The 25255-nt window shown below is 39.3% G+C and overlaps 1 long non-coding RNA gene across 1 annotated transcript in view; it reads left to right on the top strand.

The window, feature by feature from the left end:
- LOC127444955 (uncharacterized) overlaps positions 1-23620 on the top strand; it is a 28690-nt gene extending 5070 nt beyond the window's left edge. Inside the window, exons 2-3 of the long non-coding RNA XR_007897897.1 lie at positions 19491-19562; positions 21043-23620. This is a non-coding gene — a long non-coding RNA (uncharacterized LOC127444955). The remainder of the gene's footprint in view (positions 1-19490; positions 19563-21042) is intronic.
- The last annotated feature ends 1635 nt before the right edge of the window (positions 23621-25255 follow it).

Genomic DNA, 25255 nt, shown 5'->3' with positions numbered 1-25255 from the left:
CTCCAGTGCAAAACAACTACTGCTCAATGTGTTTGTGAGAAGGCTACATGTCATTGTAACGAGTGCGAGTTTTTGGAACAAAGTTAATGGGGTGAATCTCATGAAACCAGCAAATAATATCTTCTTTCACCTCAAGATGAAAGAAAAAATATTAAATTATATTTTGCAGAAAGAAAATGAAGCCTCTTTTTTTTTCTTTTTTGCATTGTGACTACTTTCATGACAATTAAGCACATTTTACCAAATTTTGCTCATGACCATAATGTGAAAAATAATGATGTAGTATTTGAAATTTAAAGTTCTCATACATAATGGAAGTTTTTGTTGTACTGCTTTTAATTTATGCTGATTTTAATTAAAAATCATTGTATTACAGTATTTTCAATACTAATTACTGTATTATAGTAATGAGAATCATCAATAAGAAGAAGGCTACTAAAAAAATACAAAAATGTTTTGACTCATTACGGCATTTGTGGCATTAATGTGCCTAATTGTCACGAAAATAAATAATGCCACCATGGAAAAAATAGGCTTCATTTTCTTTATCCAAAATGTTATTTTTCTATTTACGTACATACTTATATGATCTGGACATGTTCGTTTACATGCACACCAGTACGCTCATAACTAAAAAAAAAAAAAACACAAAAAAATCAGACAAAGCAAGAAAACCACCTTTAAGTGAGATTTGAAATAATCGAGTTATACTTTGCTCTTCATGTCAAACCGTGAAGAGGTGCACAACACTTGCGTACATTGGATGAGCTGGTAAGAACGCCGGTAAAGGTGTTTACATGCATCACAGTACCATTCGGTTTATTCTTAAGTGGTTTATGACCTTATGCAGATAAAGAAAATCAGTTTAATGCGTTTACATGACCACAGTCATTGTCGACTTTTTGAAGCATAATCCTAGTAAGACCGTGCGTGTAAACGCGCTCAATGTGTCGTTAGGCTGCCATGTGAATTGAACTAGAAATTCATTTTTGTCAGTTGAGAACCCACTACACTTTTACGACATTGTCATATACACATATGCATTTAAACTTTATGACTCCATATAGCCTACACATGTGTTGCATGAAATTGTCTCTCTTGTGAATAATGCATGTGTATCATGAATATATGTATATGTTGTTTAGCATCCACATAGAAGTGTGTAATATATCTGGAGAGTGAAGCCAGGAAATCTCAAATTCAGTGTGTTTTGCTTGAGCGTTTCTGGCAATACAACAGTCTCATTGCTTTCCACCCTGCTGTGGTAGTTGATGGCATTTTCCACTGAGAATGTGTGTTTGCGCCAGTGTTTGTGTGCCTCACAATGTTTGTCTCTGTATCATCTTTATATTTCACTCTTTGACAAACATTCATTCTCTCAATCATTTAACAGACCTGCTATAAAACAAACAAGGCTGACGTCTTCCCAACAGTCATGTCCCCGATAATCAAATAAATCAGACTGCAGGCCCATGCAGTCCATGATTGCACATTATATATTGAGAGGAACAAATATGAAAACCAATTTGATTTAGAATCTATTGATTACATCTTTATAGTCTCTCCGTGTACTGGCGGCAACAATGAGAAAAGAGAAATCATGGGTGCCGTTCAGCCTACAGAGAGGCTTGATGCTCTCTGGCTCTCATCTCTAATGAAATTTTGGACTCATTATGAGTGAAAGCAAACAAATGGCCCTGTTTGACTTCTTGAAAGCTCAGAGCTTTAAGGAGTTTGGATGCATGTTAGAACTACTGTATGTGAGTGTGTATAATTCTAAATATTTTTCTAAGTGCTATTCATTGTTTTATGTGTGAAGCCTTTCTAATGAGGAAAAACATACTGAGTGCAGCTGCCAACCCAAGACAGAGTGTGTGTGTGTGTGTGCGGATTTCTTCCAAAAATTACTTGAAATGAGTAGAATAACAAGTAATAACCTAATTTATCTCTGGTTGTAACAAGATGTGTGTGTGTGTGTGTGTGTGTGTGTGTTTGATCAGCATTGTAAATGTGTTATGGTCTCACCAATTCATTTTGGTGTATTTGTGTTCAGCATTGTGGCTGATTTATAGATTTTTTTGACAAATTAGAAAAAAAAAAAAAAATGGTTCTGTTTTATAGTCTGACCAGTTCAGTTTTGTTTATGTGTGTTTGTGTGTTTTGCACTCTTGATATTTGGTAGTCTTACCCCTTCATGTATGTGTGTGTTTTTTCTGCATTGTGGCTGTTTTTTTTAGATTTTATATAATAAATAATGGGAAAAAAAATCTGTGATTTTTAGTGTTCGCCATTCATTTCCTATGGCGGTCACTTTTGACCATGACCAGTACAAGTGTAACTTTTTTTTTATTCTACCACTTAGGACTGATCGAATCAACTCCAAATTCTTTGTGTGTGTTCAGATATCAAATGGACAAAAAGTCACCAAGTCTCATACCCGTCAGATAAAGAAAACCAGTTTTATTGAAGAAACAAATTTATTTAGGTCAAAAATGACCAAGCAATACATGAGGGTTAAAGGAATATTCCAGGTTCAGTACAAGTTAAGCCTAATTGACAGCATTTGAGGCATATTGTTGATTATTACAAAAATGTGTTTTGACTTTTCCCTTCTTTTCTTCAAACAGAAAGGCAGGTATTTCAACATAAAAAAGCAAAAATCGAGGTTACCCTGTGGCATTTACAATGGAAGTGAATGGGGCCAATTTTTTGGAGGGTTTAAAGTCAGAAATGTAAAGCTAATACTTTTATAAAAGCACTTACATTAATTTTTCTGTTAAAACTCATGTATTATTTGAGCTGTAAAGTTGTTTAAATAGTCTTTTTACCGTCGTTTTAGGGTTTGTAGAAATTACATTGTCATGGCAACAAAGTTGTAAAATTGGATATAACTTTACACAGAAAATATTAGTGAGTTTATCTCACTAAAATCATGTTAACACATTTTCTGTTTATGTCTTGTTGCTGTACTTTTGAAAAACAGTATTTTAATGTTTACGGACTGGCTCCATTCACTTCCATTGTAACCTACACTACCGGTCGAAAGTTTCATGATCTTAAAAATCTTTTGATCTGAAGGCGTATGCTTAAATGTTTGAAAATAGATTTGTATACAAAAATATAATTGTGCCACCATATTAATTTATTTCATTATAAAACTAAAATGTAATTTTTTGAAATTGATGACTTGGACCAAATAATAAAGAAAAGCAGCCAATAAGAGCCCAACATAGATGGGAACTCCTTCAATACTGTTTAAAAAGCATCCCAGGGTGATACCCCAAGAAGTTGGTTGAGAAAATGTCAAGAGTACATGTCTGCAAATTCTAGGCAATGGGTGGCTATTTTGAAGATGCTAAAATATAACACAGTTTTAATTTATTTTGGATTTTGTTTACTCACAACATAATTCCCATAGTTCCATTTATGTTATTCCATAGTTTTGATGACCTTCCAATTATTCTAAAATGTGAAAAAAAGTAAGTGTTTCTAAACTTTTGATCGGTAGTGTAGATTTTTGCTTTTTTTAAAGAAAAGGAGGGAAAAGTCTAAAATACTTTTTTGTGGTAATCAGTATTATGCCACCAATGCTGTCGATTGAGCATATCTTGTATTGAACCCAGAATATTCTTTTAAGCACAAAGTATTCTTCAGTCAGATGTGAACGCTAAAACGCTTGACGCAAATTTTGTCTTTGGCAGAGTGCTCGAGTACTGAACCCGTGCAGCCCGGGTTTTCTAACTGCGCATACTCTGAACGTGCAGTATGCGCCTGGAATTATTTGCACTAATTAGTGGGTCCACAAGGTGGCAACACTCACAGTTGAGCTGTGGCTGTCACAAAGAAGAGCTAGAAGAAGATGAAATCACCGCTAAACAAAAGGAGACAAATGCGGTAACAACAACAGTGCACAACAAGAATTGCATGTGAGAGGAGGTCTGGACAAACCTGCATTTGTATAACTTGAGTCTGAATGACTATCAAGACATCTTTATGGGTCTAAACTCTTGAAAATAAATAGTCCAGTATCTCATAGCAGTCGTAGCGTGTATGTGACAACCGCCTCTGTATGCACACACAGTCAAATAAAGTATACTTTGAAAGGTTAGCGGTTGACTGTACACAGATGCAAATAATTGTTCACGTCAAAACAGAAGTATACTCTGGGCTTTAGAGAAAATGGTGCTAGGCTCACATTCATTTTGTGATCATATGACCAGCTGAATATTACCTACTTGCTTTATCTCAAAAATCCCTTGTAATTGGATGCTTTCACAAGTGGGATAAATTTATCATGGCTGACTGCGACTAGTGCATTTTTACAATGCAATCGGTATTTGAGAACTATATGCCACTAAGTATTAGCAAACATAAACAACTGATACTAAGTGCACCTTTAATTTTGGCACTTGCAGAGTTTTTTTTTTTTTTTTTGACATCCAATTGTGTCCTCACTACTTCCTGTCTAGCATATTTCCCTATCTCTGCTTCCTGTATGCCTCCATTTATCCTTCTCTCCATCTCGACACATCCTTCTTCAATCTTTCCTTCCCTTCCCCCATCCTTCCTCTCTTCCCACTTCCATTTAACTCTCTATTCCATCTAGACAGGAGATGGTTGATGGTCTCTTCATTATGTGGAACACAGACAATGTGATTGCAAGAGTGTGTAGTGGATGGGCGAGAGCCAACCAGGTACATGCAGTGTTTTATATTCTGTCAGTGACATTCCTAGTCGCTGTCCCGTGGCCATGATTTAGTTGGTTGTAGCCAACTCCTCAACTCCCCTCTCTCCATCCTCCAATTCATCTCTTTTTTCTTTCTCTGTCAAATTTTTGAGCTAGAAGAATGTTTGTAGCTCTTTCATAAAAGCATTCCTCATTGGTTTAGTCCAACCAGAATCAGCCAGAGCCCTGGAAGGAGATCACTCAAATATATGCAAAGCCTGTGCAAGGTTTATATGAATAACACAGATATGTTCACACATACAGACACACACACACACACACACACACAAACACACAGTCAGATAAATGAAAAAGAGAGTATTGGCTGAATGAGGTGCTAGGAGATGTGTTTGTGTCATCTGGGTTTATGTGTGTGGGCAAAAGCTGAGAGCAAGAAGAAAAAGCGACGAATAAAGTCTGTCTCTTAAATTGATGGCCTAATGTATCTGTGGCACACGCCTCTCGGAACCTCAGGGCCATCACACACAATCAAATTTTGCAGCTCATTGATGTGTTACATCTAGGCTTGTACTGCTAGTCAGCCTCTCTCTCAAACACAATATACTGAGGGGCGAATTCACTACACAGGCACGGCACATTTGCTTGCAGTATTTCAGCGCAAAAACCTGCATCTTATTCAGTAGCCAACCGCAATCCAGTTTAACCAGACAGTCTCATAGAGCCAGACCTTTGACTAAATGGCAAAAGGTCTGGCCCATATTGTAGCTTAATCTGGCCAAGAGCTTTCTGACTGATATGTAAAGCGATCAATCACGGTTTGTTTTTATGTGCCATTAAGGGGCAGGTTTAGAGATATGTTATACCACAACAATAGACCTGTGTGCAGTGTTGATTGTAATCTGATTACTAGGGGTTTGCAGCGAAGCCATTATCTGTATCTCTATTTGTATCTGTTACTATGACATAATTATCTGTATCTATCTCTGTATTCAGAGAGAACCGGATGTGGGCATGGCTTAAACCAGAAGTGTCTAAAACTAATTTTAAAATGTAACTCTCTTACCTTTATAGTTTCTGTATATAAAATATGCCTCGGATAGGCATATTTAATTATTATTATTATTAATTATTATTATTATTATTATTATTATTATTATTATTATTATTATTAATTATAATAATAATAATTATTAATATTATTTAATTATATTATTGATATATTCTTTATTTTTGGCCTGAAATGAAATCCTAAAAATCTTAAATTCTGTTTTGATAAAGAAAGAAACTCAGATACATCTTGGATGGCCTGTGGGTGAGTAAATGATCAGCAAATTTTCATTTTTGGGTGAACTATTCCTTTAAGCCTACAAACAGGTGAAAGCACTGTAAATTGAGATCAGAAAGTTTTATGATAGGCTACACTTGAGGCTTATTTTGTGTGCACATATTTTAACATAATGTGGAGGACATAATTATTTAGTTAAATTACATGGGCAGAATTGGTGAAATGCAGTGGAATAAATATCAAGAGCGAGCCTCTATATTTCTTGAAGAGAAAAGTGGGAAAATGTGCATTTTTGTTTTCTCTGCAATCCTCTGTGCATGTGCAGGAATATTCTGAATAGATTTACAAGTATTTAAACCTCTCTGGAGCATTTAAACTGTTTGGGAATGAAGGCTAAACCATGCAGTTACCCTAATTGGTGATGTGGATATAAATGTGGTCAGCTTTAATAGATGGACAGATGATTTCCGCTGTAAAATCATCACTTCTTTAATCAGGAATTCAACATCATGCTCAGGTTGGTTTATGGATCCTTACATGTAAATTGTGTGCAACAGTTGGTGTTTATGTATCAACAGACATTTTAAGAATTGGAAAATGTGTTTGATATAGTATCTTAGTTAATGTTACTCTTGACAAGTTTAGATTTCTGAGACATGCACAATTAATGGAGACTGAAACAGATGAACTTGAAATCACACCCTGCGCATTTTCATTCATAAGGTTTACACTGTAGTAATATTGGTTTCACAGACTCATCATTGCTTTGTAATTTGGGTATGTTTATTTAAAATATCGCTTAATACCTGTTCTTGGATGATCAGTCTTCTGAATATTTTTTTTATTATTTGGATGAATTCGTTGTTCGTTTTGAAGTCATTATTCATGCCTTTCCAAATTCGGCTTCGGGCACATCCCTAATGATTACAAAGTAATTAGTTGCTATAATTACTGTAACTTTTTAGTCAAAAAGTAGTATAACCCATAACTTTGTAAATTCTTGTAATCAGATTACAGTTACTAATTTTCAAGTCTATTGCATTAATGTGCATTACTTGGGTTACACATATTTCTGAAATAATATTGTTTATGTTGCATTCAAAATATGAATAATGTCTATAAGCATGTTTGCATTTCCATAGTAGCTGAAGGGCGTGCCCCCCTAACGAGTCATTGTAAGGGAGAAACATGTGGTGCTGAGTGTATGACTTGTGTCATTCAATTTAGACATTATTTTTAATTAGTCGAGCTGAAAACCAAACTTTTCTGTAAAAAGTGTAATTAGTAATGTGATTACTTTTCAATTAAGTAATTGGTCAAGTAATCTGATTAACATTTTTACAGAAATAATTGGTAATTTGTAGTAAATAACTTGTTTAGTAACGGTGTGAAAAAAACAAATATTAAAAAAGAAATGGTGTGGCAGTCTCTATAGAAAACACTCGCAAAAATAGCTGAAAATGTGTAGAGACTTTAAGTACAGTACAGTGCAGAAAATAAGTGCCTATTTTACAAACATAACTAAGAAAACAAAGCAGAGTATAGTTCTCGCAGACACCTAGTTTACTTGCTACTAAGTACAGTACTGTGCAAAAGTCTTAGGCACATAAGATGTTTCACAAAAGCATTTGTCTTAAGATGGTTATTTATATCTGCTACTTTAGTGTATCAATAGGAAATATAAATGTTAGACTCTTAAACATTACTTTTGCAAATAGAAAAGATTAGAATAGAAGAACAGGGAGCCCTGCAACAGATGCCATGGCTGAACATCGTGTCAGTCTGAGATTACATAAAGAGACAGAGGCAATTGAGACAGCCTAAATAGATAGATAAATAAATAAATAAATAAATAAATCTCCGAGAAGCTTGGAACATCCTATCTGCCAACAACGAAGAAAAACTGTGTCCAGGTATACCTAGGAGAATTGGGGCTGTTTTAAAGGCAAAGGTGGTCACACCGAATATTGATTTAACTTTTTTTAATGTTTACTGGACTTTGTATGACATTAAGTGATAAATAAAAACTATTTATTGCATTATTTTTGAAGACATCCTCACTATGCAACATTTTTCACAAGTGCCTAAAAAATTTTGCACAGTACTGTACATCAAACAAAACTCTGGATATCAACATTTGATGCCACTAACATGGCAAACTTTGGCAAAGCCAGTGAATATTTCATCCTCAAAAGTGCCAGTTGAATCACACACCTATAACTTGTGAACACGACAGGCGGACTGATGTAAAAGTCTGTTTGCCCTCACTTATGGAAGTAGCTCAAAGCCAGCCAATCAGATTAGAGCTCACTCATTAGATTGAGAAAGTGCTTTTCAGTTCTGTGTGCAATATGCATCAGACAGTCAGAGAACAGACTGTGTGTGTGCTGCCAGAGGCTGATACTAACCAGGCCAGGGGTGTAGCAGTCATTTTAAAAGTGGGGGGGACACAGCTGTCAGTAGGTGGCTTGCACAGACTACACTTACAGTGCATTATTAATATTTTACAGTATATATTAATGTATAAGTATGATATAAGTATTATATTAGTATATAAGTATTATATACTTGTATTTGTAGTATTTTAAAAATTCAAATATTGTAAATTAATTGCAGAATTTTGATAAATTAGCTGCAAAATTAAAGGGCATTTCACACATGACAATAAAAACTGATCACAAGCTGGTCCTGAATAAATTATTTTGTCAATTACAATAATTTGTGCATTGTTGGATTTAAATTTAAGTGGCTTGAGTGTTTTGACTATGTTCACCGAAATTCATTCAGATCCATTTAATGATTCGTTCAGTGACAAATGAGTGCCTTGTGTGAACTGAGTTAGTCACTGAATCAACAATCTTAAAAAAAATTTAATCCTTTAAAATGTTTATATCTACAGACCTACAAAGAGACTTTAGTAGAGGGTTTAAGCATTATAAGAACAAAGCAAATCTATCATTTCTCCACAGTTTTTGAGCTGCTGAGCATGACATTTATCAAAAGACACCAATAATAGTCTTATAATAATTATGAGTTTCAATAACGTCCGTACGTTTTCATGTATAAAAAAGTGTGTCTACATATCTACTGACTTCAGTAAAATTCATGTGTTCTAAGAACACAGCATATCTATATTTTTTTCCTACAGTTTGTCAACTGCACACCAACATAGAGGTAAAAACAGGAGCTGATATTAAAAATAGCTTTACATATTTAACACAGATCTAGTAATCTGCTTAAATTGACAAAAAGAACCGATCAAACTTTTACCTCACAGACATAATGTAAAATGAATAACTTATGAAGACACAGGGGCTGAAATAAACTCCACTTACAATGTGTGCTTGAAAGTAGGATTGTCCTTTATTTTCTTTCTGCAGTGCATTTAACGTAATGCTGAATCTAAAATGATATGCTGATAAATAACTCTCTTTGTGTGTTCCTCATCTCTAGATTATTAATTTAGATCAACATCAATGCTGATAAAAAACATGGATAAATTAGTATTGTTGAAAGCAACTGTGGAAGGAGCCGCGTTGATTATACTGTCTGACTGATAGCCTATTACGTAAGTGTTGTTTTGGCTCATGAAACTCACCTGTGATTGGCTGGATGGTCACTCAATCAGCCCAAAGTAACAATACACAAAGAATACTGTATACAAATCCACCATTTGGACTCGGTATGGGTTTAGCTTGAGAAAGTGCGGGGGACAAAATCACCTTTTCAAAGAGTGCGGGAAACGTGTCCCCCACATCCCCCACAGCTGCTACGCCCTTGAACCAGGCGTTGTCTGGGCTGGTATATTGCTGCATATTGTATTGAGAATTGTGCAATGCAAATTACATTTAGCACAAATTTTGCACTGCTACCTGATATACATAATTCCTTTTTGTGAATCGGCCACTAAAACAATGCAGACAGCATGTGAAAATAAACAACACTAACAGTGGGCACAATTTATTTTTAGTGAATTCACCCCAATGTAAAATGCTCTCCATTCAAAGGTCAAAAGAGAAAATAAATCGAAATGGAATGACAAACACAAGCAAAGAATAATACATCTGTTCATTTTTAGTTTTCTTTTTTTTTTTTTTTTTTTTGTAATGTGCCCACAGTTCTATCTGCCAAACACTCACTCAGTAATTTTCACCACTATGTAAGTAGCCTTGCATATTGATCCTGAAACACATGAAGTCACACATTTTATTTTTTACATCTATGCTTTTGAGTTTTAATTCAGAGGGAATGTAACACAAGGTCCCATGCCATGCATCTCAGCAGGTGCACTGTTACAAGTTTCTAATTCAGTAATGAACAGATTAAACACAGCTGGAAACAACTAACCTCCACATATAATCACTGAGATCTAACCACAGTAGCATTTAAAAATGTTATGTTATGATTTCTAAAACATTATTCTAAACATCCAACTAGTTCTGGAACCAGCCTGGTCTCATGAACATTACATGACCGTGGCAACATTTTTGCAAAACGAAATACGTGTCTTACTACACGTTTGGCTGCAGTTTTACAGTGAAATGTCCAGCGGGGGCGCCAAAAGTGAGTGAAATGGTGAAAACGTCTTTGTTACTTTCGTAATCAGGGAACGAGACAGTGTGTCGATGTAGTGACACTAGTGGTCGCCCTTGGGAGCCCCGAACACCTCTGATCTTTGAAAAAAGGCCAATGGGAATTGGCGAGTGGAATTTGCATGCCACTCCCTTGGACATACGGGTATAAAAGGAGCTGGCTCACAACCACTCATTCAGGTTTTGTGCTGAGGAGCCGAGACAAGGTCCCGGCCATTTCAGCGGGTAGTTCAGTGCTGTGGCAAGAGGGACACAATGTCTCGTTCCCTCCATCAGGGAACAGAGGTTACGAAAGTAACCAGGACGTTCCCTATCTGTCACTCACTCGACGTTGTGTCGATGTAGTGACACTAGGGGTCCCTATACAAAACGCCACAACGACTGAACTGTTTTACGTGGACTGGCAGTGCGAGACGGGCAGACCGCTGTGTGCCTCGTAGCCAGTGCACCAGGCCATCATGTAACCTCCTCCTACGAGCGTTGAACGGTACCCTGTACTTCAGGGATAAGTAGACTGCCCAAAAAATGGGGACAGGCTAGCCCAGCCGTGGCCTCTTCTCCTCTTTTTTCTCCCCAAAAAGAGTGGAAATCATTTACCGACTGGGGGCCATAAGTGTCCACGTCGGGGGGGGGTGTCACTCCCAAGGGGAAGACCACACCCCACCCGGGGGGGGGGGGGGGGTATTTGAGTGGAAATACATCACATGGTTTTACCGAGTTTTGTCGGAAGTACGTCATGTGGAGAAGTCCCGTGGTAGGTCCTACCCGAGGGGGGAGGAGCTCTACAGACACGGTGACCAGGGGCAGAGGAACCTCTGCCCAAGGAAGACACAGTTTACCAACAGGGAAACCATTTTGCAGAAGATACATCACACGGGGTTACCTATGGGGAACTAGCGTATGTGGAGCACCTACCCCAGTACAGGGCCTAGTTAGCACACGTACTGGGCTGGCAGCGAGTTTTTCCGCAAACCTGCCTGCCACAGGGCTAAGGAGGAAAGTCATCCAGGGTCCACAACTTTGTCGACATGACTGGGAGTCAAAACGCACAACTTCAACCTGGGGGAGGGGAAGGGCACAATGCACAAGCGGTACACCCGGCCAGCTGTCCCGGAACTTACCTGTTCATACCTGAAAACACACAGGGCGAAACCAGCTCAACCCGGAGATTATAGAATCTCGCAAAGGTGTTGGGTGTTGCCCAGCCCACTGCTTTGCAGATGTCTGCTAAAGAGGCGCCATTGGTCAGAGCCCAGGAGGCCGCCACACTCCTAGTAGTAGGGGGCGGCACGTCCTGGCCGTGATATGCCATTGCGATGGCGTCAATGACCCAGTGGACGACCCTCTGTTTGGAGACAGTGCTCCCTTTCCGCTGCCCGCCAAAGCAGACAAAGAGCTGCTCAGAGCGACTAGAGCTCTGCGTGCGATCCCAATAGAAACACAAAGCACGCATCGGACACAGCAACTTTAAGGCTGGGTCTGCCTCCTCCCGGGGCAGCTTCACTTGCAGGTTCACCACCTGATCCCTAAATGGGGTCTTGGGAACCTTGGGCACATAGCCCGGTTGGGGTCTCAGGATCACATGAGAGCAACCCGGACTGAACTTCAGGCATGTTTCGCTGAGAGATCCCCTACCCTCTTGATGGAGGTGAGCGCCGTCAGGAGGGTAGTCTTCAAAGAGAATGCCTTTAGCTCAGCTGACTCTAGGGGCTCAAATGGAGCTCCCCATAGGCCCCGAAGGACCATGGAGAGGTCCCACGAGGGGATGAGATGCGATCTGGAGGGGATTAACCTCCTAGCACCTCTCAGGAACCTGACAATCAATTCGTGCTTCTCCAAATACTTACCGTCTACTGCATCATGATGTGCCGATATAGCAGCTACATACACTTTCAAGGTGGAAGGGGACAGCTGCCTTGTGGATCTGTCGCGAGGAGCGTGAGGTCTGAGAACCAGGTCTGGGTAGGCCAGTAGGGCGCTACTAGGATGACCTGCTCTTTGTCCTCCCTGACCTTGCACAATGTCTGTGCAAGTGGGCTCACTGGGGGGAACGCATACTTGCGTAGCCTGAGGGGCCAGCTGCGTGCCAGCGCCTCTGTGCCGAGGGGAGCCTCGGTCAGGAAATACCAGAGCGGGCAGTGGGAGGATTCCCAGGAAGCGAACAGGTCCACCTGCGCTTGACCAAATCGACTCCAGATCAGCAGAGTCTCCACTCTCCCCCGAGCATGACCTGCCATGACAGTGCATCCGCTGTGCTGTTGAGGTTGCCCAGGATGTGAGTCACTGGTGACTCCAGAGGAGGAGACGGCGGGCGAGTTGCAACATGCGACGAGAGCGCACACTACCTTGGTGGTTGATGTACGCAACCGTTGCCGTGTTGTCCGTCCGGACCAACACGTGCTTGCCCTGGATCAACGGCAAAAGCCTCCGCAGGGCGAGCAATACTGCTAGCAACTCGAGGCAGTTGATGTGCCAATGCAGTTGTGAGCCACACCCCCAAGCTCCGAGCGAGGGGGACCAAGGGGACAATCGCATCAAACACACTGGCAGGTGGGGCCTCGCGACGGGGTGGAGCCCCGACTTTGTGGCCGTGCTGAGTCTGGGAACATCGAAGCACTTATCTGGCTCTGGATACCCACCATAGGGCCGGTCAGAGAGGGGGGAGGAGGAAAGTCGTCCCCGCAGTCCGTCAGAACCGGCCTGGCGTGGGTGTGTTTGTGCCACAGCTGGGCGTGCAGGGGCGGGGGGGCCACCCCTGGAGCGCCATACCTGCCATAAAGGAACGGTGGCCGGTGGTCGTGATAACGACGGCCGTGAGCACCGGATATGTGACCCAGGGAATGAGGAAACCGCTCCTTTTCTGAACGTGTAGGTGCCGCAGCCGGCCGTGAGACAGGTGGCGTCTGCTTCCTGCAGGTGGCTCCATGCCGGGGCTGGGGCCGGGCTGTGGGGGCGGGCTGTGGCGGTGTTGTTGCGGCAGGAGGATGCCCTTGGCGACGAGCAGACGAGGTGCAAGGTCTTGAACCGTGCCAATGCAGCATGTGCTGAATAGCCTCCATTTGCTGTTTCACCACCAAGAACTGCTGGGCGAAGTCCGTGATGGTGTCGCCGAACAGGCTGACCTGGGAGACGGGGGCATCAAGGAACTGTACCCTGTCAGCTTCCCACATCTCGACCATGTTGAGCCATAGGTGGCGCTCCTGGACCATCAGGGTGGACATCGCCTGCCCGAGAGTCTGCGCCATGACCTTCGTCGCCTGGAGAGCGAGGTCGGTCGCCGAGCGCAGCTCCTGCATCAATCCCGGGTCAGAACTACCCTCGTGCAGATTTCTTAGCACCTTGGCTTGGTGCACTTGCAGGAGAGCCATGGCGTGCAGGGCGGAGGCGGAGGAGCTCAGAGACCGGGTCGGGGCAGTGAAAGGTGCCCGCCATGACCTCGTGAGCTCCTCATGCACCTCCGGGAAGAAAGGGACCGGGGCGGGGCGCGGCCGTGAGTGGTGCTCCGGGCCCAGGAACCAATCATCAGGCTGCGAGGGTTCAGGGGGGGTGAGGGTTCCACTCCAGCCCGACACACGCAGCCGCCCAGGCAAGCATGGTTGCCAGCTGTGTGTCAGGCTGCGACTGGGCGACCGCACCCGAAGGTGGGAGCCCAGTCGAGTCCTCAGCGTCAGACTGGACAGCCCACTCTCCGATGCTGCAATCGAGAGCTCATTCACTTCGCGAGCGCCGAAACGAGATCGCGAACTTGCCCTGAGATGAGCCGGCGGTCTCATCCCAGCGGGGCAAATGAGTGTACTGGGGAATGGGAGGTCCGTGGGGAGTTATCTGGTGGAGTGGCTCCCATTGGGGTACCCAAATCGCCCCCAGTGCTAACCGACGTGTCCTCAAACCCGTAGGTAGAAGGACCGAGGCGGGGAGCCGCTGGGGTGGTCTTTCCCTCTAATGAAGGAAAAACCGCGACCGCAACATTGCCATGGTCACGCTCTCGCAGTGAGAACATGACCCGTCCATGAACGCTGTCTCTGTGTGGCACGTAAGACCACGATCGTGGCCATCAGAAGCGGAGAGGTAACGACCGCAACCAGGAAATAAACACAAACGGAGAGGCATCTTTAAAAATACGCTCTCAGTTAATGCCACTCTTTTAGAAGGGAAAATATACTCTTTCAGTGGAAGAATATACTCTTTTAGCTGCTGAAGCGCCCAGGGGCATTCTCTGCAATTCACCAGTGCAAGAGGGGGAGAAGCTGCTGTAATGCACCGTAAATCCAACAGCTTTTCGAGGTGAATGGATCGGCAGAGTAATTCAGCTCGCTGAACACAACTGCTCAGCTCCGATGAGAAAATCTGAATGAGTGCTCCTTTTATACCCGTATGTCCACTCGCCAATTCCCATTGGCCTTTTTTCAAAGATCAGAGGTGTTTGGGGCTCCCAGGGGTGACCCCTTGTGTCACTACATCGACACAATGTCGAGTGAGTGACAGATAGGGAACAAGGTTTTTAAGGTGAATATTAGATGGAGGTTTTAATGAGCAAAACTTACCTCCCTAACCTAAAACTTTAACCTTAACCTAACTTATCGTGATCTAAAATCAAATGAAAGGTTGACACAAAACAGACATCCTTACCCAAAACCAACACATAAACCTAACCGATAGTGTCCCAAAACAAAACGAGAAATGAAAAGCACATTTTCTGAAGCAACCACGTCATCTTGTGTCACTTCTATGAAACTCTCGACTCATGTGTCAGCTTGCATGCTTAAATGGTCTTGACCCGCCTACTTTAGAGTCCAAAGTCCAACAGTCTATCAGGTGAGCTACTGCGGAAGCCAATTACATTGGAATAAGTGTGTAAATAGGTGGGTGTGTACTACAGGCGTTAAAATGTATAATTTTTGAAGTTTCGTTATCATAACATAGCAGTGTGAGGGCAATAGAGCGAAAAGTGTGAATAAAGTCACAATCAGCTGTTGTACTCGTGATTTGTGTGAAAGTGAATAAAACGCACAGTCGTTTATTTCACCAGGAAACTGCGACGAAACGTAGAATTTGACACATAAAAGTCAGTTTGCAAAAATTTTGTTATAGTAACATTCACTCTATGAGAATAGGTTGTCTGGAACTGTTTACTGGATCACTCTATTAGGTTCCATTTAGAACCTTAAAATGGTTTTACAACTTGGTGCCATAGAAGTTCCACAAAGAACTTGTATTCTTTAGTTCTTTAAAAAACATCTACAGTATATACTGGAGCTTTAAAGAAACAAGGAGGGCTTTGCTTTTCTGCTATTATTAAAATATACCTAAGCATGCATATCTCCATAAAATTGTATCACATATTTGTGAGAATGGATTTGTGAGTACTGAAAGATGTATACTTTTAAAACAAATTACAATTTGAAACTGTAATTTTGGAAATTATTTTATTTGTTAATAAACTTAATTGTGTATTACAGTAACAGGTTGAACTGTAAACTAGTATATGGCAATATTACAGTTTTGAAAATCACTTAAAGGGATAGTTAACCCTAAAATGACAAATCTGAGGATCATTTATTCAACCAAGTGTGGTTCCAAACCTCTAGAACTTAACGTTCTTCCATGAAACACAAACCGGAAATAACACGTGGTGTTTGATTTGAGAACTACAGTGGAAGGCAAGATTTTAAGTGAATATCAATGACGAATTCAGTCTGTTTATCACACCAAAGCTATGGCTTCAGAAGACTTGTAATACAGCGTACAAGTCGTATGTACCTCTCTTATTAAAAAAGGGCGCTGAAGTTATTCTTAAAAATAAAAAGAAAATAAAAAAAATAAATAAAAAATCTTGAAAACAAAAATCACCTTTTGTGTTCAATGGAAGGAAAGTCAAATGGGTTTTTTTATGGTAAACCATCTCTTTAAAATAAAAGCTTAGTGGATCCAGGAACAAAAATAAAAAATAATAATTGCCAAATATACAAATATGATAATTTAACCAGTTTTTCCCTGCCTTGATTTCATAGTGAATTTTGCTTGGATTGAATAAACGTACAATACATTTTATTGAACTACCTTCTAATTTAGTCTGTATCTAGCTTCAGTGTTTATTACAATGACAGCAAAAAGACAAGCTAACATTCTTGATGTCCTTCACAACAAGCAACATCATTTTTGCCTGTATTATTTTAAAATATTTTGTTGTTTCAACTTAAGATGTAAGTTAAAAGGAAGTGTTTGTGCTGCCTTAAATTTGTACATTCTGTCAACTTAAAGGGTTGTTTAAATAGAACAAATATTTGACTTAAAATAATATAACTTGTTAAATGAGCTTAATGTCTTTTAAGGAAACTTGACTTTCTTAGTTCAATCAACTTCATTCTAATGCAATGCGAACTGAATATAGAAGTTCAATAAGTTATATTATCATTGAATATTACTGATGACATCCATAGAAATAGTCAAGGCCATTCCACTGTCAGAGTTACAATAAACTGTCATTTGACGATCAATGGGCAGTTGATGATCAGAAACCAACATCTGATGCCTCTATCATATTCAGACTTAAGCTTGTCAAAGAGACATGTGGTCCTCAACACTTTACACGCAACTCACAATGATGGTGACAATTATCAAATGCATTGAGTAAAAAGATGAGCATAGTAACACTGCAATTTGCATAATTTATTTATCCTGCAGCACATGCTGAGAATCTGAATATATAGCTGAGTAGTTTTTCTAAGTTCAATAACTTATCACAAGTTCAGCCAACAAAAATGTGGATAATTGAGTTATCTCAAAAAGACAAATCTAAGGCAGTTATTCCAAATCTGCATTTAAGTTATGATAGCTAAAAGACAAAATCATTTTTTTACAGTTAATTTCTGTCACCTGCAATTCAATAACCACATTTAAAAATAAGTGAACGTGTAACATTGCTAATGTTTGATGAACTAAATATTAGCCAATATGGCTATTTGGTGTTCTCCATAATAAACATAATGAAAAATTCATTTCGTTCACAGTGAATGGTTGGAGGAACTTAAAGATGTATAAAGCCCAACTACATTGCATATGGATTTCTATTGACCATATGTATGTATGAATTGTTTCACGTGGGAGATTTCTACAATATCCATTTGAGATTTGGATGATAATATAAGCAGTTCAGTATCTGCAATGATGATGAATTTTTCTATTCATGTGCAGTATGGGCACATAAATATGCATGTGTGGCCTTAAGACAAACTTGCACATAATTGGCCAAACCTGTCCTAGACCTATCCTGTGAACTTAACTCTGCCGGTTTAGTTTCTGAGCAGTCCTTAGGCTGTGTGTGAACGCTTTACACAAGAATAAAGAGGAGCAAGCTCTTTGAGTGGGCTGTGGCTTGCTTGCCTGTGTCTGGGGAAGGCCCCGAAGGACTGGTAGGCGCGTGGCTAGCTTTATGCAGTATTCATGTAAAGAAAGGCCCGTCTCAGAGAGAGAGAGAGAGAGAGAGAGAGAGAGAGAGAGACTGACTATATGAGAGAAAAATGGAGCCATTATTCTAGACCTCTAACGGGAGCTGTTTATTTTTGCAGCACAAGCAGGAGAGCTTGAATATTAGTGTGTAGAGGGGAAGCAAAGCACCTTTGTCTATGGATGTGTGTACATCCAGATGTGTATACACAAGGGGTCATTATACAGAGAACTGCAGCATTTACATTATATGTATGCAGAAGTCTCTCTCTCTCTCCCTCCCTCTCTCTCTCTCTCTCTCTCTCTGTGTGTGTGTGTGTGTGTGTGTGTGTGTGTGTGTGTGTGTGTGTGATGAAATAAGATTAGCCATTCAAAACTTCAGTTTGCAGCTGTGAACATTCCCTCTCCACCAAACACACACAGACACAGTTTCTGAATGGTTGTGAATGAGAATTAATCAGGAATAATTTGACTAATAAAATGTGTTTATTATAGCAAAGTTACTTCCAAAGTTTCATTCCTGATAGCCACTCTGCCATTCATGTTATACATTAGAGATTGAGTACAGAAAACAAGCAGTTTAATTTTTTAACCTTTGAAGGTACAGATGGTGACCAGCTTAGTAATTTATCCAATATGCTTCTAATTTCTAGACAAGGTGAGCAGAGATAGTACAGGTTAGGAAAAAAAAAGTTAAACATGTCTTTCATACATTGATTCTTAGATTACTTTCACTTACAGACTGATATCACAAAAGAAAATGACGTCAAAAAGGCATGACGTCAAAGGCACAGCACATGCTGTGATTTTTGTGGCATGAACATTCGCTGCATGGCAGCACTTGACAGGAATGCAGCATATCGGGTCCGAATATAAGTGATTTGGAACTAACGCTGATTTCCTTTGTATTTATTTAGCTACGTAACAACATAATCCGTTTTGGGTGTAATCTGATAATCTAGTGCAAATGTGGTTGGCTTCCATTGGTTTCTCCCAGCAAAGCAGTACATTGTTAAATGTGTAACATAGGTTAATCATAAAATTATCAGATCCAACATTCCTCAAGCCTATTATCACTTTCTGAATTTATATACCCTCACGCATACACGCACACACACACGCACACACACACACACACACTCACACACACACACACACACACACACACACATACAGGTTGTTCCTGCTCCTGCTGCTGATGGCACGCTGCACGAGTGTTTGTAGCTTGCTAGCCTGCTTAGCATTTCTTATTCTTATACGTTCATCATTTTATCCTTTGCCATTTTACCGTGTGCTTTGGTGTTTTCCGCTTTTCTACTGTTTCATCTGTGTGTATTATACCGCGCACACCCGTTTCTCTCGTTTTTTTTCTTTTTCTTTATTCCGCTTGTCTACATCTCGTGTCTTGACTTCGTGCATTCGTTTTCTCCACTATGTTTTACACGGATTATTGCACCAATCTCAAACATCTGCTGATTAGGAACTACATCGATCTCAAACCCTCGCCACTCAAGAAAAACCATAACAACAACAACAACAGCAAACAATTGCGGTAAGTCATGGCATCCGCTCGTGTTATTGCTTCCTGCATTACATGCCACATGTTTACAATAGCTTCTTCCTTCAGCAGTGAGGGATTCACATGTGATAAATGTAAGGAAATAGTCAGGCTGACAGAGAAGGTTAAAGAGCTAGAGCATCCGAACACTAGTGAAGGTCAGTGAGAGAGAGAAGCCGGTAGCCACAGCTTGATCCTAGAGAATTGGCTAATTACAGACCGATTTCAAATCTATCATTCTACAGAGACTGCACTTATCAGAGTTACAAATGACTTGCTGTTATCATCTGATCGCAGCTGCATTTCTCTTCTAGTGCTTTTAGATCTTAGTGCTGCCTTCGACACAATAGATCACAACATTCTTTAGAATAGGCTTGAGAAATTTGTTGGCATTAGTGGACTTGCATTAGCATGGTTTAGGTCCTATTTATCAGACCGCTACCACTTTGCATGTGTAAACGAGGAATTGTCAAATCAAACAAAAGTATGGAGTGCCACAGGGATCAGTTTTAGGACCTCTGCTTTTCTCCTTATACATGCTTTCCCTGGGAGATATTATTAGGAATCATGGAATAAGTTTCCACTGTTATGCCAACGATACCCAACTATATAATTCTCCAAATTAGCAGAGTGTATCAATGAAATCAAAGATTGGATGGCCAGAAATTTCCTTCTACTCAATTCCAACAAAACAGAGGTACTAATGATTGGACCAAAAACATTTTAAAAAAAGCTGCTAAAATATAATTTGACTCTCGATGAATGTACTGTTATACGTTGTCTTCTTCTGCAAAGAACTTAGGTGTTATATTTGATACCAATCTGTCATTTGAAAATAAAATTTCCTATGTTTATAGAACAGCATTCTTCCACCTGAGAAATATTGCTAAATTACAACACATACTCTCTGTTGCTGATGCCGAAAAATGTATTCATACGTTCATGACCTCAAGACTAGATTATTGTAATGCATTACTGGGAGGATGTCCAGCAAGTTCAATAAATAAACTTCAGTTGGTTCAAAATGCAGCTGCCAGAGTGCTGACTAGAACTAAGAAATATGATCATATTAGCCCAATTTTATTGTCGTTACATTGGCTACCTGTTAAATTTCATATTTATTTTAAAATTCTTTTAACTACATACAAAGTTTTGAATGGTCTAGCTCCACAGTAATTAAGTGACCTTCTGACATGCTATATTCCATCACGTTCATTATGATCACAAAATTCTGGCTTGTTAATAATTCCAAGAATATCAAAATCCACAAAAGGAGGTAGATCCTTTTCATACATGGCTCTAGACTAAAGACTCATCTATTTAGCCAGGCATACACCTAATTTATCCTTCAGCTCACAATTAGGCTGCTTTAGTTAGGTCTGCCGGAACCAGAAACATCCATTATGATCTATAACTCTGCATAAAATTGAATGGCATCTACGCGAATATTATTCTATTTGTTTCATATCCCAAGGTTACCAGAGCCTGCCAGATCCAGCTCTGTTCCTGCTTGGTGTGGGACTCCACTGCTATATGTCACTGAGAGATGATGACAAACTACAGCCAGTGCTAGCCAGACATCACTTCAGTTTTTTGACTTAAGAGGATGAACTGATGCCAACTCCAACTGTAAGACATTGGATACTTCATATGGCACTGCCTGAACCTTGGACTTAGGATGGACCCCACCGAACCTCACCGAAATTACCTGCAAGTTGAACTGCGATGCACCTCATCATTTATCTCTGCCTGCATCACCTTTGTCTATTGATGGACAACACTCTTGAAATTGAATACATAGACTATCATTTAATTGCCAAAAAAAGCCTTCATCAGCCAACTAACAAAGAACAATGCATCTATGTGAACTTCTGCAGTTAATTCAGGATGGACTTCAAAGATATTAGTCATTAATCTTAAAGTTCATAAAAAATTATTTTATTTTTATTTTTAAAACACTGTACCTTAATGCTTACTTAATTTACAAATTTTAAACCATGACTTACACTGCACACAAATAACTAATATTGCCATTATATTCATGTTGTTTAGCAAATGGGGAACTGGCCCCCACAGTGAGCCTGGATTCTCCCAAGGTTATTTTATATTTTATGGAGTTTTGTGTTCCTTGCCACAGTTGCCTTCAGCTTGCTCACAGGGGTTCTAAATACAATTATAATTTAATTATTTAATTTCTATACACATTTTACAATCATATTTAATCATACTACAGAATAATCACTGTAAGACATTATAGATATTACAGTTTATTTTTTATTTTTTTAATGCATGATTTCCTGTAAAGCTGCTTTGAAACGATGTGTGTTGTGAGCGCTATACAAATAAAAATGACCACACACACACACACACACACACACACACACACACACACACACACACACACACACACACACACACACCCTGTGTGAACAATAGGCTGATTGTGAGGTCTAGTAGGGTATTGTTGAGGGGTGTCAGGCAGGGGGTGTGAGGATGACCCCTCTGAAAGTCTCACAGCATTTCTGGACACCATCCCCACAAATCACAGCAGGAAAACGAAAGTAAATTTGAAAACAGGAAAGAGGGCTTTGGGGACCAAAAGGTGTATAGATATAGAATACATACTGTACATAAAAGGTATGGATACACAAAAAAACAAAAAAAAAAAACAAAAGGAGCGAGAGAAATCAGGGAGGAAAAGACAAACCTTAAAGGGATAGTTCTCCCAAAAATGTGAGTTCTGTGGTCATTTATACACCCTTGTGTTGTTCCAAACCTGTAGGACTTTCTTTGTTCTGTGAAACACAAGAGGAGAAATTCTCCATAATGTTGATGCTGATCTCTTGTTTTTCTTAGACAGTAAAAGAGAATGGGGACTAAGGTTAACATCTAACCTAACATCTCCTTTGTGCTCCATGGAAGAATGAAAGTCATACAGGTTTGGAACAAAATTATTAAATGTTGACTAAATCATGAGATCTCATGCCAAGAGAAATCTTGATTATGATTTCACAACTGCTGTATCAGCACAGCCTAATACATTTATCATTCATATTGTTAATATATATCCAAAACAAAGTTATAATATAAAATTTGTAATTTACTGTATATGCCATACCATAGGATGAAGTCCTGGTTTAGTTTTCCAGTGTGAACTAATGACAAATGGGAACAATATTATTATTAGTAGTAGTAGTAATAGTAGTAGTATTTTACATGTACCATCATTAGTGTAAGTGTAAACAGTATAAAGGAATAAGGACACACAATACAAGGAAATACAAAGGCTTCAACTAAAGAGGCAGTTCTTCAGCAGAAAAAATAAAAGAAAATAAAAGTATTTTTTTAGGTTAATGTGTTTGTTGCATTCACAATACTTGGTTTGTGGGCTACAACTGGGAGTAGATGAATCTATTGTAGTGTTCGATATAGGTCACACAGCCCTGGGAGTAGGGGAAACTCCCAGAAGTCCTGATGTGACATTCAGTCAATTAATTGAAAGAAGTCTATGAATATTATTGGGTTACATGCATTAGTATGGGCTACATATGTTATATTTTAATTAGTGTAAAAATTCAGGCTTTACATTTCTTTTTGTAACCCATCTGGAACCCTTTTTCCATTGACTTCCATTATAATGGTTTAATGTAAACAAACTACATATACTGTACATAAACTTTAATTTTTGAGTTGAAAGGCCAAAGGACTTAGAACATTTTTAGGGTGTCTCAATACCCAATAAATTCAAAAGTTTGTTTAAAAAATGCTTAAGTGCATCATGTGATAAATTCACATAAATTCATGTTTATGTGTCCGAACTTGCCCATGCTAGCATGTTTATTGTACAAACACATCCAAAAGTGAGTATCAAAGAAAGAAAATAATGCTTTATGGAGCAATCACAACCTGCTTGAACACTTGAACATGAGCATTCAGGAGTACTGCATAAATTATTAGCAGGAAGCCAATGTGCAGTAAAGTTGTTACTACATAGCTAGCTAGCTTGCTAAAAGGGAAATTGAAGTGTGAAAAATGAAACACACACTCGATGAAAGTGGTGCATTTTACTTTTATTAAAATCTTTTGTAATAAAAGTGTCAATGCTGCCTTACATTTTTAACATTTTCAACTTAATGGGATAGTCCACCCAAAAATGTTATTCTCTCATCATTTACTCACCCTAATGCCATCCCAGATGTGTATGACTTTCTTTCTTCTGCTGAACACAAATGAAGAGTTTTAGAAGAATATGTCAGCTGTGTAGGTCCATACAATGCCAGTTAATCGTGGCCAGAACTTTGAAGCTCCGAAAAGCACATAAAGGCAGCATAAAAGTAATTAATACGACTCCAGAGGTTAACTATGTATCTTCAGAAGAAAAATGATAGGTGTGGATGAGGAAAAGATCAATATTTAAGTCATGTTTAACTTTAAATCTCCACTTTCACACTCACATTCTTCTTTTGTTTTTGCCTGTATCAGATAAGAGTACAGCAAATTCTGTGTAACGACTCTTTTGAACTTGAAATTAGACCCCATCTGATAAGATATACTGTATACAGTTTGTGAATGAAATTGTGCTCTCAAATAAGGTACAGATATGTACAGCCATAAAGCGAACATATATCAAAATATTTGTAATCGGTTTTATGTGGACGATAATCAATTATCATAATATTTCTTGTCAGCAGCCAATATTTACTGGTTCATTATTGAATTACCTAATGTCTCAGCTTCAGTCACAACTGGCTGTTGTTGCAACATGGACTGCATTTATTCTGAATAAGATGACATTCTTATTAAGTTGTTTACATAAGTTTTAGATTGTTTACACAAGTTATTTATTAAACTGTTCCATTTATATTCCTATTTATGCTGCAAAGCATGTTCTGATTAATTACTGAAAATTAGGAATGTAAGGCACGCACAGCAAAATGGTTTGATAGCCATATGTTGCCAATTATGCAAAAAATTAACAATAGAGAGTCATTGCATGATTACGGAGTCTACATGTCTTAAATAATATAGCTTCATTTGAAAAATGTTTCAGGTGTCTTAATTCGTATTATACTGTTTATACAGCAATTATATTATTTCAAATATTATCTACAGTAGCAGTTCATGTAAACATTGCCACTGTTTGTTCTTTAATCACAAAATTGACACCACATGCCGCAGAACTCAGGTGCAGAAGCGCGGCACCTCACAGACCAGGTATAAATCATCTCTGATTACTGTAGCAACTGCTCGCCCTCAGCCAGCCTGGTAGCCTCTGGCAGCTGGCTCTGTATATGAAGTTCTATTTATAACCCTCTATGTCATTGCCACTGCTCTTTGCTGTTTTGCAATGCAGTGCAAATCTCCGTCTGCTCTTTTCTTTTTCTGTTCACCACCCCCAGTCCTCATCCGTCCTCTGCCATCGCTTACCACGCATCCCCATTCATCCAATCTCTCATGTGTGTGAGCCAAACCAGTGCCACTGTAATTCCAAATATTAATTCTGGGGCTGATACAGAGTATTATGCTTACAACTAAACAGATAGAGTGGATGAAACATATCAGATAATTTTTTTTTTTTATATGAAGATGTTTGTTTGATGTGTCTTCAATAATTGCCTGGTAGTTGCAGAATTCACAGAAAATGTGCTTGGTTATAATCCTATGTATGAAACTAGTATATATACAGT

Source organism: Myxocyprinus asiaticus, chromosome 1 (genome assembly GCF_019703515.2).
Source record: "Myxocyprinus asiaticus isolate MX2 ecotype Aquarium Trade chromosome 1, UBuf_Myxa_2, whole genome shotgun sequence".
Classification (NCBI taxonomy): domain Eukaryota; kingdom Metazoa; phylum Chordata; class Actinopteri; order Cypriniformes; family Catostomidae; genus Myxocyprinus; species Myxocyprinus asiaticus.
The sequence above is the reverse complement of the archived record's forward strand: the minus strand, read 5'-3'. Positions and strand labels throughout refer to the sequence as shown.